At 36.1% G+C, this 14426-nt stretch overlaps 2 protein-coding genes across 3 annotated transcripts in view; one reads left to right on the forward strand and one right to left on the reverse strand.

The window, feature by feature from the left end:
* The window catches only part of LOC122713185 (neural cell adhesion molecule 2-like), a 60593-nt gene extending 56137 nt beyond the window's left edge, over window positions 1-4456 (reverse strand). Inside the window, exons 1-2 of one of the 2 annotated variants that reach the window (XM_043933397.1) lie at window positions 4159-4456; window positions 2579-2763 (exon numbers count right to left, since the gene is read on the reverse strand). The gene's annotated coding sequence lies outside the window, so the exon portion shown is untranslated. Of the gene's footprint in view, window positions 1-2578; window positions 2764-4063 lie in introns of both variants that reach the window. The other variant, XM_043933396.1, reaches the window with a different exon arrangement.
* LOC122713183 (zwei Ig domain protein zig-8-like) overlaps window positions 1-14426 on the forward strand; it is a 281302-nt gene that overhangs the window by 67119 nt on the left and 199757 nt on the right. The window lies entirely within an intron of this gene.

Consider the following 14426-nt stretch of genomic DNA (forward strand, 5'->3'; position numbering starts at 1 on the left):
TTTAGAAGATTAGAAGAAAAGGAAATGGAAATTTTTCTATTATTTTATTTACGGAAAATCACATTACATATCGGCGATAAATTGCAAACCACGCGTTACATCGATGTTATACCTTCGAAACTATGTACAGAGTTGGTGATATTTTTTTATTTACGAAAAATCACGTTACGCGTATTTATCGAGAAGTTTGATTAGAAGAAAAGGAAATGGAAATTTTTCTATTATTTTATTTACGGAAAATCACGTTACGCGCCGGCGATAAATTGCAAACCACGCGTTATATCGATGTTATATCTATGTACAGAGTTGGTGATATTTTGTATTTATCGAGAAGTTTGATTAGAAGAAAAGGAAATGGATATTTTTCTATTATTTTATTTACGGAAAATCACGTTACATGTCGGCGGTAAATTGCAAACCACGCGTTATATACCTTCGAAATTACAGAGTTGGTGATATTTTGTATTTCCAGTATCGAGAAGTTTAGAAGATTAGAAGAAAAGGAAATGGAAATTTTTCTATTATTTTATTTACGGAAAATCACATTACATATCGGCGATAAATTGCAAAGCACGCGTTATATACTTTCGAAACTACAGAGTTGGTGATATTTTATATTTCTACTATCGAGAAATTTAGAAGATTAGAAAAAAAAAGGATGGAAATTTTTCTATTATTTTATTTACGGAAAATCACGTTACATGTCGGCGGTAAATTGCAAAGCACGCGTTATGCCTTCGAAATTACAGAATTGGTGATATTTCCAGTATCGAGAAGTTTAGAAGATTAGAAGAAAGATGGAAATTTTTCTACTGTTTTATTTAACCGAAAGGATAGACATTGCCCGTGAAAGGTATTGTACTTACGATATGAACGTAATGGTAATGGCATTTCATTTTCGTTAATTGTTATATATGTATTTTACAGAGTGAGAATAATTTGTTAAATGAGTTAATTTTTCTTGTATTTTGTATGGAAGCAGGGAAAGGAGAGTTGATGTTTAAAATTACAACGATAGCGCTGTAACGTTATAAGTTTTCCATATTATCTAGAGATGATGGGGAAAAAATTGTATCCCTGATTTAATAGGAGAGTCAGACAGAAAATATTTGAATTGTTATGCGTCCCGTGCGCGAAGATTGTTTATAACTACGTGTACTAAAACCGGTATTTCTCCGACTCCATTTCTGTTAAAAAGTTGGAATCACGTATATTCCCCCGCGTATTCAACAACGTAACAACGTTTCAACCCAGAAAACGAATTACAGCCTGTACGGTAAAAGCGTGTATAGCAAAATTTTTTTACGCGATCGTGTGTGCGCGCGCACAAATAATCCGGAATAAAATTTGGAACGTGTACCTCTAACCTTTTCGTACCTAAAACATTCGTGTCAATATGGCGTCCCCTCTCTCTCCCGTTGTTGCACGAAATTGCCCGACATCTTTTGGACGTATCCTCTACTACTATTGTCACGAATCTGTCGTAATAATCGAATTTGACGGATCGATACCCCCTAAATTTCAATTCCGTGTTCGAATGAGATGAAAATTTCTCATCGATCATCCCATATTTCCATACGCGACATTTAATGACATTTAAAAACTTGCAATCATTTTGCAATTTTGATATTCTTCTTTCGACAATTATTCGAATATCTTCGAATCGCTTTTTTTACTTGAAATATTTCTTAAATTGAAACACGATTTACAAAAAAAATTTTTATTTCTCTCTTTCACTCGGACATTATTATTATAAAATTATCCTCAAGCGATTCATCGAAGAGAAAGCTGAACCGTCGAAGCTGTCTGTCAGATCCACAATTTTATTAAATAATAATCGTATTATTCTCTCTCTCTCTCTTTTTCTCAGCTTTCCACTAGCCTCCTGTACAAACTACTTTCGGAATCGTTAAGAGTATTCCATAATTATCGCCATTTCAAGTTCGATGAACCGAATCGAAAGCGATTAATCCGGCGAGATTGAGCAGTTACGGGTTTCCCCTCGCAGGGAAGAAATCGATGTAAACGTTTTAAGCAATTATCTCCCGAGGCATAGTTACAGAGTCAAAGTTGTCTCGTGTATTCCTCCGTCGTCGTAATTTGTGGCGTAAAGTTTACTGTTCGTGTAATTGCGGTGTCATAATGCTCCGAGCTAGGCGCACCACCGATGCATTCTCGCCGATAAGGCAATTCGAGTGCTCAAGGGAGCGCGGTTCGAGGCTAATTACGTTCTCAAGAATTGATATCTTTTTTTTTTTTTTTTCTTCCCACAGAAATCGATGAAAATTATTATCAACGTTCAATTCAGGGGGAAGGATTATCGAAGTTTTAATTTTAATAATTTTTCAAGTTTCTTTTTCTCGAAAGTGTGTTCCAATATTTAATGGCAGGAGAAGTTCAATCTTGTAAAAGTTTCGCTTATTAGATCGGATGTGGAGATTGTATTTAATACAATTTTCGATATTGTACGTTTTTTATCATATAACTAATTTTTAGAAAAGTAAATGATAATCGTTGATAATGGGATCGGATACGTTGCAACGAAGTTTGAACGAAGCGTGATAGATGATATTCTTACCGCTTATCGGTCGACGAAATCGCGAGCCATGGCTCGAACAAGCATCGTTCCCCTCGTTTTGTTCCTCCTCCTCCTCCTCCTCTCGCGTTAAACTTTTTTTACTCGTCCATTGTCTTGTCGTTTCTCCAACAGTTACCCAACTTTTTCCCCCATTTGGTTTCGACGGTGTAAAAACGATCTAAAAACTACGAAAAAAACGGAAAGGGTAAAAGAAAATAATCGAAACGAGCAAGGAACGAGGCGAATGTAGTAAATTTACGCGTGGCGGAAGATGGAGTTCGATCGAGATATCGTTTATTAAACCGTTTTCGTACAATGTTCGATCTCTGATTCAATGATTTCGAGATAAAATTTATTATCCGATGTATAAAATCGATGGAGTGCGGATTAATCGAAATTAAGAGGTGACACGATTTTATTGAGATTGAATGGATTGCGAAGAATTAAAAAAACTGTATAAATCGTATATTTTGACGTTAAGAATTAAGATTCGAAGATCGACAAGTTAAATTTTAAATGGGTCAAATTAAGAGCGAGTTATAAAAGTTTTTGACAGAATGGTAAAAAATTTTAAATTATTATCATTATTATTATTTCTTTTTAATAAAAATACCCGGTCGAATCGATGATTTTTCCACTTTTCGAAACATTTTTAGAATCGATATACAAAATTTTCGGAAATAAAGGGATTAATTGCTCGACTAACCAAGTTTCAAAAGAATTCAGTTCATGCTTAGAATTTTTTATTTCATTCAAATTAAAAATTTAAAACGGGAATATTACGACGTTGTAGTTGTGAAACAGTCGGGAAGCGTGTCCACGAGTTGTAAAGCAATTCTAAAATAATTATGGCTCGGATGAATTTCATTCGAGCGAGTAACGTCCATGCAGGTTTGGCCGCTCGAGAGACCAGACAATTAGTCTCTAATTACCCAGATAAATCCATTTACGTGAAATACCAAGTGAAACGCGCGTATTTAAGAAACGTTGCAACGTTGCAACGAAATTGAATCGTCGTAAATTAAGTATATTCAAATTCAACCCTTTTTTTTCATACCGATTAAAGGGAACAGAATTTCAGAAAATGGGAACACTATCGCGAATACTATTGTTCCACGAGGCAGCGATCCAGTTGTGAAAGTGTATATTTTCTGACGCGATGATTGGTCGATGGATCGGAAAAGGCAAATGGATCGTGAAAGCAATGAAATTGCGATGGAAATGAAATTCTTCCGACCTACAGACATTGTTCTCGATCGAGTTTCAAACTCGACCCTAAAAAAAATGTATATTTAAAGATACATGATAAAACGAGGATAAAATCCGATAACCTCGAATCAGGATCGTAGAAACCTGTGTATCACATTCATTCATTTATTTATTCCTCGAAATTTCTCGAAGGGGTTGAAGAAAAAAAAAAAGAAAAAAAAAAAAAGAAAAAATTGAAAGAAAAAAAGAGCAAAGATAAAAAAGAAACACAAACACGATTTCCAAACGCGTTGTCCCACGCTCCACAACAGTTATCACAGTTTGTCGTACAGTTTACGCGGGTTGCAGGCGTGCAGGGGCTTTGTACGTACGGTAGATATACTTTAGGAGCACTTTAGATTGGCCGCCGTACTTGCCAACGACGAATGACGAGAACTGGCGGCGAATACGAGCGAGAAACTGATCCGGATCAAAAGAATCCGGTTACAGAGATTTCTGTAAGATTTCTGCAAGAGATCCGGATGGAAATATAATCGATCGATAATGTAAATCGAGTCGCGTGTATAAAAATCGCGAGAGGAAACGGGAGTTTTGGTTATTTCGTGTCGTTGTTTTGGCGCGGCGAGGACGATCGTAATTGGACGCACAGATGTACGAATGGAACGCGAAGCCGCGCGTTTCAAGTTCGGCCGACGACTGACGAGCGTACCTGGCCACGACGCCTGCGCCTCTTCACGGCCAACGCACACACCTTTCTCTTTCTCTCTCTCTCTCTCTGTCTCTGTCTCTCTCTCGACGCGTTACGACCCTGCCGCGCGCATCACGCCTTGCCGATGCATTCAGATTACTGTCTACCATATCGCTGCACAAGGATTTCGCTGTATGGAGATGCAAATCCTTCTGCGAGAGGAGAAATAGTTTAATGCCGCCACCATCGGGGAAACTACCATCTCGCCAACACGACGCGACCTCCCCCGAGTCACGCTAGGCAAAATGGCAATTCTGCCGAGTAAGATGTCGGTATTATAGTATTAATTATTATCGGGAGAGTTATATTCTTGAATTTATTATTTCTAAATACGAATCGTTATTTATACTCGTTATAGTTGATCTAATCGGGATGAGATGTAAGGATAATTTTACACTGTAATGTAACGATAATGGAGTGGTATAGAGAAGATGTAAAAACGTTATTTTTTTCGTCGAATAATAGTTTGTTGGCCGAGCAAATATCGATTTTCGATTAGAATAGTTATTTTTTTTACAAAGACGAGCGTACAAAGTAAAAGTAAATCTCCCAATCGTTTTTCGACAATCGACGATAACAACGGTATTCCGATTTCCAAGATTTCGAAGAAAGATTTTAGGAAAAGGTGTTCGGTCGATATTAAATTTAATTTTTTCCCCCTTTTTTCAATTTGTTCCAACTTTCTCGTTTTTTACGAAATTGCGAGGCTTGTCGACGCCCCTGTCAACGAGATCGCGTGATAAACGTTTTAAAAACCTTTCATCATCAAGAAGTCGGTTCTCACGGATCGGGGAAAAGTTTTATCGCGTGCCAAACGAAACGAGATTGGAATAAAGGGTGAGGCGTTATCCTCGCCGGGCTGACAAGAAGGACGACCACCGTAGTCGACGTTTGACCACCGTTGTTTGAGATTAAAATTAAGTCGCGGCTCGTTTCGAGCTAACGAGGCCGCGGTCCTTAATTGGGGCGAAGCTATCCGAAACACGGACGGGTGGAAATTCTTAACGGCGGCCAGACATTTTTCATCCTTCTTCCATTGGTCGTTAGACGACTCCTTTGCGCCCGAGATGGGTGATTAAGGAAGCATTAAATTAGTCGCCTCGAGTGATCTCGCAATTTTTAATTATACACGAAATGCTAAAATACCTTTAGTATGTCAAAGGTCATCGAAAGGTCTTTCGAATTTTATCTTCCAATTTCATTATTGTTATAAGGGGGGGGAGGAGGAGAAGGGAGTTTTAAACAGCTTTGACAAAAAACACGGAAGTGGATTTGTGCGAGACATCGTTAATAATAATATTTTTCATTTTACCTATCTTTTTTATAATTTATTTTTAACAATCGATATCGCTCGTTTATTATTATTATTATTCCCAGTGATGTGTTATTGTTACGTGTTTCATAATTATTTGAAATAATTACGCGAGATAATTTGAAATATTATCTCACGGATCTGGGCAGAAACAATGCTGCCGCCCCTCCCATTCTTTCATAATATTGTAATTATTGTTTGGAATTATTAAATTCGATTTATTTTAAAGTATATAATATACAAAAAAGGAAGAAAGAAAGGAAGAAAGAAAGAAAGGGATAATAAAAAGAGAAAACAGATTGCTTCTCGTCCCTCTATCGTTCTATCTTTGCGTATATAGAGTATCATCTCTGTCGCAAATTTATAAATTCATATCTCGCCCCTATTGTACAATTTATGATCTCGCGCAAGACCGACATCGATAAATCAAGTGAAGGAGAGGAAGGAAGTGAAAAAAGAGGAAAAAAAAGAGAGAAAAAAAAACGAGGCGTGGGTTTATTTTCAGGGAGGAGAACGCAAATGGAGATGAAAAAGGAGATCGCGAGGAGTAGATACTCCTTTTTCTTAACCCTCTCAGCTGCTCCTCTCCCTTTGAATACCGCGCGTAACAGATTGGCAATGGAAATGACAGGTCAGCGTTTTCCGACAGGTGTGGGGATACGAGGAGAAAGAGAAAGAGAAAGAGAAAGAAAAAGAGAGAGAGAGAGAGAGAGAGAGAGAGAGAGAGAGAGAGAGAGAGAGAAGTCACCGGATTAAACGATTCGCTCCTCGGCCGAGCGTAATAAGAGTCAGCATCTTTTTCTGGGTAATATTTCACGTCGTTACACACCATTTCCTCACAATTAAGATTCGGAAATTTGGGTAGGACGCGGTTTATCGAGAGAGCCGTTCCGCCTTCTCCATTTTCCAAAAACGTCTTACGTCCTCTTTCCTCCTCCCTTCTTGCCTTCTTATCCCGCTCCCTTCCTGCGAATTAATATCTTCTTCTAAAATTGGCGTGAACCAATCGGCTGACCCGAATTTTACCATTCTTTTCGATTCTATTTTTTCTTCCTTTCTTTTTTTTTTTTTTTTTTTTTTCGATCTCCAAATTCAATCGATTCGACGATCGTTACACGACGTGAGACAAACGTTCAGTTTTCGTTCGATGAGAACGAACGATTCGATGGGACGAGAGTTCGAAAGGTAAACGAAATATAGATTGGGGAGGGGAGGGGGATAATTCGATACGATTTGCGACGTTGATGAACTTCGTAGAGGGAATATTTATAAAAAGAGTGAAAATAGTTTATGTAAATATATATATGTATATGATCGATATCGATTTGGGTATATTCTGGTTTGGAAACTGATCCTGTTTGATTATAGCCTATTCTTATTTGATTATAACAAATTTATTTTTCCTGTCAAGTCACGATTGACCTATTCTATTTGTACGATAGTACAACAGGTCTATTCTATTTGCATATGATCGACGTATATTACTTATCTCTTCGATCGACCTATTATCCTGAGTCATGCCTGCTCTATTCCGTTTCTGTCTCATCGTGACCTGCCTAATCTTATTTGATTAAAACTATATACATTATATTTAAATAATATTAAGAATGGAATTTTTATTTAAAATAAAGAAAGATGAACAAAAGTGTCTTCGTTAAAAATTTTGTTTCGCGTATCATCATGACCTATTTAATCTTATTTATTTCTGGCTAAAACTATATACGTATATAAGTATTATAATTAAATAACACTATATACATTATATTTAAATATATTTAAATATTAAGAGTGGAAGCATATTTTTTATTTAAAATAAGAAAAGAAAAACAAGGAAAGAACAAAAGTCTGATTGAAACTATATACACTATATTTAAATAACAAATATTAAAAGTGCATATTTATATAAAAAAGCATATTTTTAATTTAAAATAAGGAAAGACGAACAAAAGTGTCTTCGTTAAAAATTGTGTTTCGTGTATCATCATCTAATCTTATTTGTCCGACTAAAACTATATACGTATACAATATATTTAAATAACAAATATTAAAAAGCATATTTAAAATAAGAAAAGACGAACAAAAGTGTCTTCGTTAAAAATTGTGTTTCGCGTATCATCATGATCTAATCTTATTTGTCTGACTGAAACTATATACACTATATTTAAATAACAAATATTAAAAGTGGAAGCATATTTTTTATTCAAAATAAGGAAAGACGAACAAAAGTGTCTTCGTTAAAAATTGTGTATCATCATGATCTAATCTTATTTGTCTGACTAAAACTATATACATACATATACATTGTATTTAAATAACAAATATTAAGAGTTGAACGGAAGCACGTTTCTCGTTCAGTAAGTAAGAAAAGAAAAAGTGGCGAGCAAAAGTGCGTTCGTTAAAATCGTGTTAGGTAATTTTTCGAATCCTGGGAGGAAAATTTGACTGATTTACTTTGGTCGCTTCGCAGTTTATAAACGGCGAAGTTATGAAAATTTGTTCGTTACTCGCAAGTGGCGAGAACGGAGGGAAAATTTGGAATCTCTTCAAACCGGCGGTCGTAACTTCCTCCCGACAAGTGTACCAGCGGATGAAAGTTTCCCAACTCGTCGCATACATTTGCAGGATGCGGCCACATTATCGAAAGTACATTTTCGTTGATCGCCCCCCGAAGAACATTTTTTTCTCCTGTTCAAACATCTTCCAAATCGTGTGCTTCACGACGTCCCTTAGATTCTCTTTCTTCTTCTTCTTCTTCTTCTTCTTTTTTGTTGGACCACAACAAGATCGTGTCGCAACGCAATACGAATCCTCTTATTCGGGCGAGTACGATTATTCAACTCATTTGTTTCACATCGAGCAGCATTTTTCTAATTTCGAGGCGATCTCTTTTCGCAATAATATCTCTAATATAAAGAAAGAAAATTTTGTTTTTCGATTTGTTTTTTGTTTTGTGATTGGGTCGATTCGAGGGCTGGCACGAAACTGTTTCTGTCGATCGATCAATCACGTTTGAATTGGTCGAGCAGTTGATGTATGGATGTGTATCGGAGATCGACCGATAACTCGACTCATGACCAACGTCTTTTGCCCCGTCGACCACCAATTTCCTTTGATTTCCAATTTTCTTTGCTTTCTTTCTCAAACTCTAATAGAACACTCTTTTTTCCCCAACTCATAAATTCGAGTTGGAGAGAAAACAAATTAGAGGGACGATTTATTTCATTGTTACAAAAGAATTTACGAAACGAGGATTTTCTTTCTTTTCTTTTCTTTTCTTTTTAAGAATAATCATACTCGAACATGTTTGCGCGTTTGAACCGCACCCTTTGCTAACGCATCGATCGTTCCGAGGATCGTCTATGTTAGTTTATGCCGTTGTTTGCCAGCCGAGCGTTCCTTGCAATTCCATCAAATTCCCTGGATTCTGTTATTAAGTTCAACGACAAAGGGATCGCCGGATGGAAAATATCGTCTCCGTTATTCGTCGATTTAACGCGATTAATTTCGTTTCCCTTTGTTATCCCAAGATATATATATATCTAAAAGTATGCGAAAAGTATTAAATATTTCATCGAATTAAGGGGAAAGGAAAGAAGAGGAAGAAGGAAGAATTCATTTTTAAGAATAGAATACTCGAATTTTTATTCTCAGAATTTTTGCTTGAAAGCAAACGCGAAGAGGGGGAAGCGGAGATGGACAATCGCGGAGCGACTCGCTTAATACACGTCTTTCGACGCCCGGATAACCGTCCAATTCCTTTGTTACTCGCCGGATGAAGAATGCGGGTGAATAATGAACTCGTTCCACGGATGAAATGTTCCGCCAAGGGTCCCGTATTGGAAACGTATCCCCCTTGGATGGAGAGGAGGGGGTTGAAGAATCGAGCGTCGCAAAAGGAAATTCAGATTCAGGGGGGTAAACGATCCGTATTTGTCCCTTCTCTTAAACCGATCTCTCGTAAACCGATCGATAACGCGTTCTAAGTGTAAGTCCAAACTTACGTATACACGATCAATTTCATTTTTAATTCGTTTTTAGGTTGCTCGAGATCCACCGCGTTCATCCATTCCAAACGATTTCGAATTTGACCGCGCTTTGGTTGCATATCAATATTGACCAATGAGAGCAACGCGTCGATCGGTGAACGAAGGTTAATCGTGATAAGACGTGCGTCTCGGAAAGATATAGCGATATAACCGAAGGCGAGGCATCTACGGTTGGATCTAGTTTTTAATCTGGTGAAAAATTCTAGAGAAACGATGCGTCTTCGCGATGTTGAAACCACCAGGGAATCGATGCAATATAAAGATTAAACGCGCGCGGACGGACGTGAATCGATCACGAGCTACGCAAATTTGCGTTTCAAGCAGGAGGAGAAAGGACACGCGTTGGATTATCGTTCGTTTATATTGCGTTGGGGGGAAAAGAAAATTGGAAGGGAGAAAGACAACGATGAAATTCTCTTGGAAAGGATATGTGTAATTGTCTTTATTTAGCAATATATATATTTCGATTCGATTTAAACAAACGAGAAGGCAAGGATCGACAAGTTCGTTTCGACGATGGAAATAAGAGTGAAACAGAGATCTTTCTGAACGGATGATTAGGTTATCGGTAAACGAATATGACGCTCGATCGAAGCATTATCAATGTTATCAAAAGCGGTTTCTAATCGAACCTTTGACGCTCACTTGAGTCATAATTGTCGCCATTTTGTCATTACGCTTCGACGGATCCTCTTGTTTACGACTATTGTTCGGCTGGAACCGTATTCCCCTCTAGTTTTGCTCTCGACTCGAATGGTTTTCCTTTATCTTTGCCTCTGTTTGTTCATTCGTCGACGTTAATCCCACTTTTCAATTTCTCAAACACTTGTCATATTCTGGACACTCGTTCAATATTGTCTGTTTCCTTTTCGTAGGATCGTCCTTCTGTTTTCGTTTCTATACTCTACACGAGTCTCAATAGCTCACGAGTTGTCCAGTTGTTCTGTTTTTCTCTCTTTCTTCCCTTCCCCCTTTCCTTCGAATTTCCATCGTTGTTTTCCACCGAAATTTCATCGCGGTTTACACGCAGTGAAAGCATCGCGAATGCCAGCAAAGCAATTTTAGAAATGCTTCTCTTCCTGCCTGACTTACATCCACCACGCGTACTACAAACGTGTCACGTAACGAAACGTGTATGCGAAGCAAGAGATTCAGCGTTTCTTACGTACGAAGTCGTAAGTTTTTAGAGGAAAAATCCTAGTCGCTCTTCTTGTTACGTCTTCTGTGTTTTTGACGTATCTCCTTTTCATTGGTTTGAATACAAAGTTGATTTAAATACAATTAAATACAAAAAAATGAACAATGAAAAATGATTATCAGCAGATATTTAAAGAAAGAAAGAATTTTCATTTCAATGTTATATTATCCAACAAAGTTTCGTTGATGAATGATTAAAAAAAAGAAGAAAAGAAAAACAATATGTAACATATTGTGATAAATAGAATTTTCATTTCGATATCAATATTATTTCTTACCCAACAAAGTTTCATCAATGGTGATTATGAGTGATTAAAAAAAAAAAAAAAAGGAGAAACAGTATATAATATATTGTGACAAATAGAATTTTCATTTCGATATCAATATTATTTCTTATCCAATAAAATTTCATCAATGGTGATTATGAATGATTAAAAAAAAAAGAAAGGAAAAACAGTATATAATCGAATTTTCATTTCGATATCAATATTATTTCTTATCCAACAAAGTTTCATCAATGGTGATTATGAGTGATTAAAAGAAAGAAAAAAAGAAAAAACAATATATAATCGAATTTTCATTTCAATATCAATATTATTTCTTACTCAACAAAGTTTCATCAATGGTGATTATGAGTGATTAAAAGAAAGAAAAAAAGAAAAAACAGTATATAATCGAATTTTCATTTCGATATTAATATTATTTCTTACCCAACAAAGTTTCATCAATGGTGATTATGAATGATTAAAAAAAAAAAAAAGAAAGGAGGAACAATATATAATATATTGTGATAAATAGAATTTTCATTTCGATATCAATATTATTTCTTATCCAATAAAATTTCATCGATGGTGATTATGAATGATTAAAAGAAAGAAAAAAGAAAAAACAGTATATAATCGAATTTTCATTTCGATATCAATATTATTTCTTACCCAATAAAATTTCATCGATGATGATTATGAATGATTAAAAAAAAAAAAAGAAAGGAGGAACAATATATAACATATTGATAAATAGAATGTTAATTATGAAGTTTATTTTGAAAAAACTATAATTGAAATAATTAGAGGAAAATTTACAGTATTAATATTAAGTTTATATAATATAAAAATTTCAAATATTATAATTAATACTTTTTTAATAATAATAATTTATTTAATTTTTTTTATAATTTATTATTAAATAACATAGTGATAAATAGAATGATTAAAAGAAAGAAAAAAGGAAAAAACAATATATAATCGAATTTTCATTTCGATATCAATATTATTTCTTACCCAATAAAGTTTCATCGATGATGAATGACTAAAAAAAAAGAAAAAGAAAAGAAAAAAAAGAAAAAATAATATATAATATATTATGATAAATAGTTACGATAATCAAAATAATTGTATTTGATACACTCTCTTCGTGTTTACCTTGTAACAGTAGTTACTTTGACGTGGGTGAATCGAGCGAAGTCGCAACATGCGTGAGACAAGAGCCACGTACACATATTTAACGCGAGCTTGGAACACGGTTGGACAATTATCATTGTTATTGTTACCGTATTTGCATAAGTTGCGTAGATTAACGGACGTGGCAAGGCATCCCCATTTCTATTAACGTAAAATGTGATTCTAACCCCTCGAGGTCTCCTTTGACTGTAGGTTCGAACCTCGTTCTCCCACGCTCAAGCAGCTGTTTACGCTCAAGTTACCTGCAAAGCAAACCCTCCAACCCTTTGTCGTGGAGGAAATTAATTTTTTTGGTTTTGGTAGCCGATCGATACTGCTTCCTTTCCCCCGCGGCGGAATTGTTAATTGGACGATTGTTCGAATGAACGCGAGGGGGAGAGGGGGGGAACGTGGAGGCGCAAGACCTCGATAAATCTCGCCACTCTTTATTTCTTATCCCATCGTATTTTTTTTTAAGAAGAAAAGAATCTTCTTCTAATTTTTTTTTTCCTTCCTTTCTTTTAACACATGTATAGAAAAACATTAAGTATAAAAGTTGAAAATTTCGAGTGAAAGAAATTCCAATCTGAGGTGTTTCTAGCTGTGTTTTCGAAGCTCGATGATTTTTTCTTCTCAAAGTTGGTACGGATTTTCTTCTCGGAGGAACAAGTTTTCCGAAAAAAAAAACGTAAAAGGAAAAAGGGTTGAAAAAAGGAGAGGCAAGAGATTTCGCTTCAATTACTAAATCGCAACACGGCAATTTATCAAACGGCAAACAGAGGAAAATATTCCCTTACCACTGCTTTTTCGATTAAACGGTATTAACCTCCCAGGGATTGGGGGTATATTTGTACCTAGAAGAAGATTACACGAGCGACATCGTAGCGAAAATCGTAATTAAAAGTTTATTTGTCGGGAAGGGAAGGTAAATACATCGTGGAAAAGGGAGAAAAGAAAGGAGAGTTTGAACGCGGGAGGAAGCGTTGAAACCGGTGTGACGATAAATTCGAAACGATAATCTGAAGTGGCGAGAACGAGAGGGGGTGGGGGAGGAAGTGAACGGCGTGGAATAAGTGTATCGTGAAATTACGAGCTGTCCGGTTGCGGGGTGACTGTATCCGTTACCAGATATTACAAAGCAACGAGAGCCAACACCGCCACCAACACGCTTTCATCCCGCGGCGGCAACAAAATGGAGCCGCGCCCTAATATTTCTCTCGCGTCGTTCCCGCCGTCGGTGACGTTTTTTTCGCCGTGAAATTTATACCCGTGGGCACGGCGAACCAACGATTCCCTTCCACGATCGCGCCAACTTACGGAGGATTCGTCGTGAATACGAGTCCCAGAGAATTCGAAGAATCCGATTCTCTAAGATTTCACGGGTTTCCGAGGTGTTTGAAAAAAGTGTCGGAATTTACAAGAATTCGAGCATTTTGGTGGAATTTTGGAATTTTTCCCGACAATATTGGGATTTTTTCCGAGAATTTTGAGATTTAGGGAATTTCTGAAAATTTTTGAGATTTCTGAGATTTAGAGAATTTCTGAGAATATTAAGATTTCGAGATTCTGGAAATTTCTAAGAATATTAAGATTTCCGAGATTCTGAAAATTTCTGAGATTTTGGGTATTTCTGAGAATTTTGAAATTTCTGAGATTCTGAAAATTTCTGAGATTTTGGGTATTTCTGAGAATTTTGGGATTTCTCAGAGTTTCGAAATTTCTGAGATTCTGGAAATTTTTGAAAATTTTGGGATTTCTGTGAGTTTTAAAATTTCTAAAATTTAGAGAATTCCTGATAATTTTGGAATTTCTGAAAATTTTGAGATTTCTGAGATTTAGAGAATTTCTAAGAATATTAAGATTTCCGAGATTCTGGAAATTTCTGAGAATTTTGGGA

Source organism: Apis laboriosa, unplaced genomic scaffold, assembly GCF_014066325.1.
Source record: "Apis laboriosa isolate Shangri-la unplaced genomic scaffold, ASM1406632v1 scaffold23_cov150, whole genome shotgun sequence".
NCBI lineage: Eukaryota > Metazoa > Arthropoda > Insecta > Hymenoptera > Apidae > Apis > Apis laboriosa.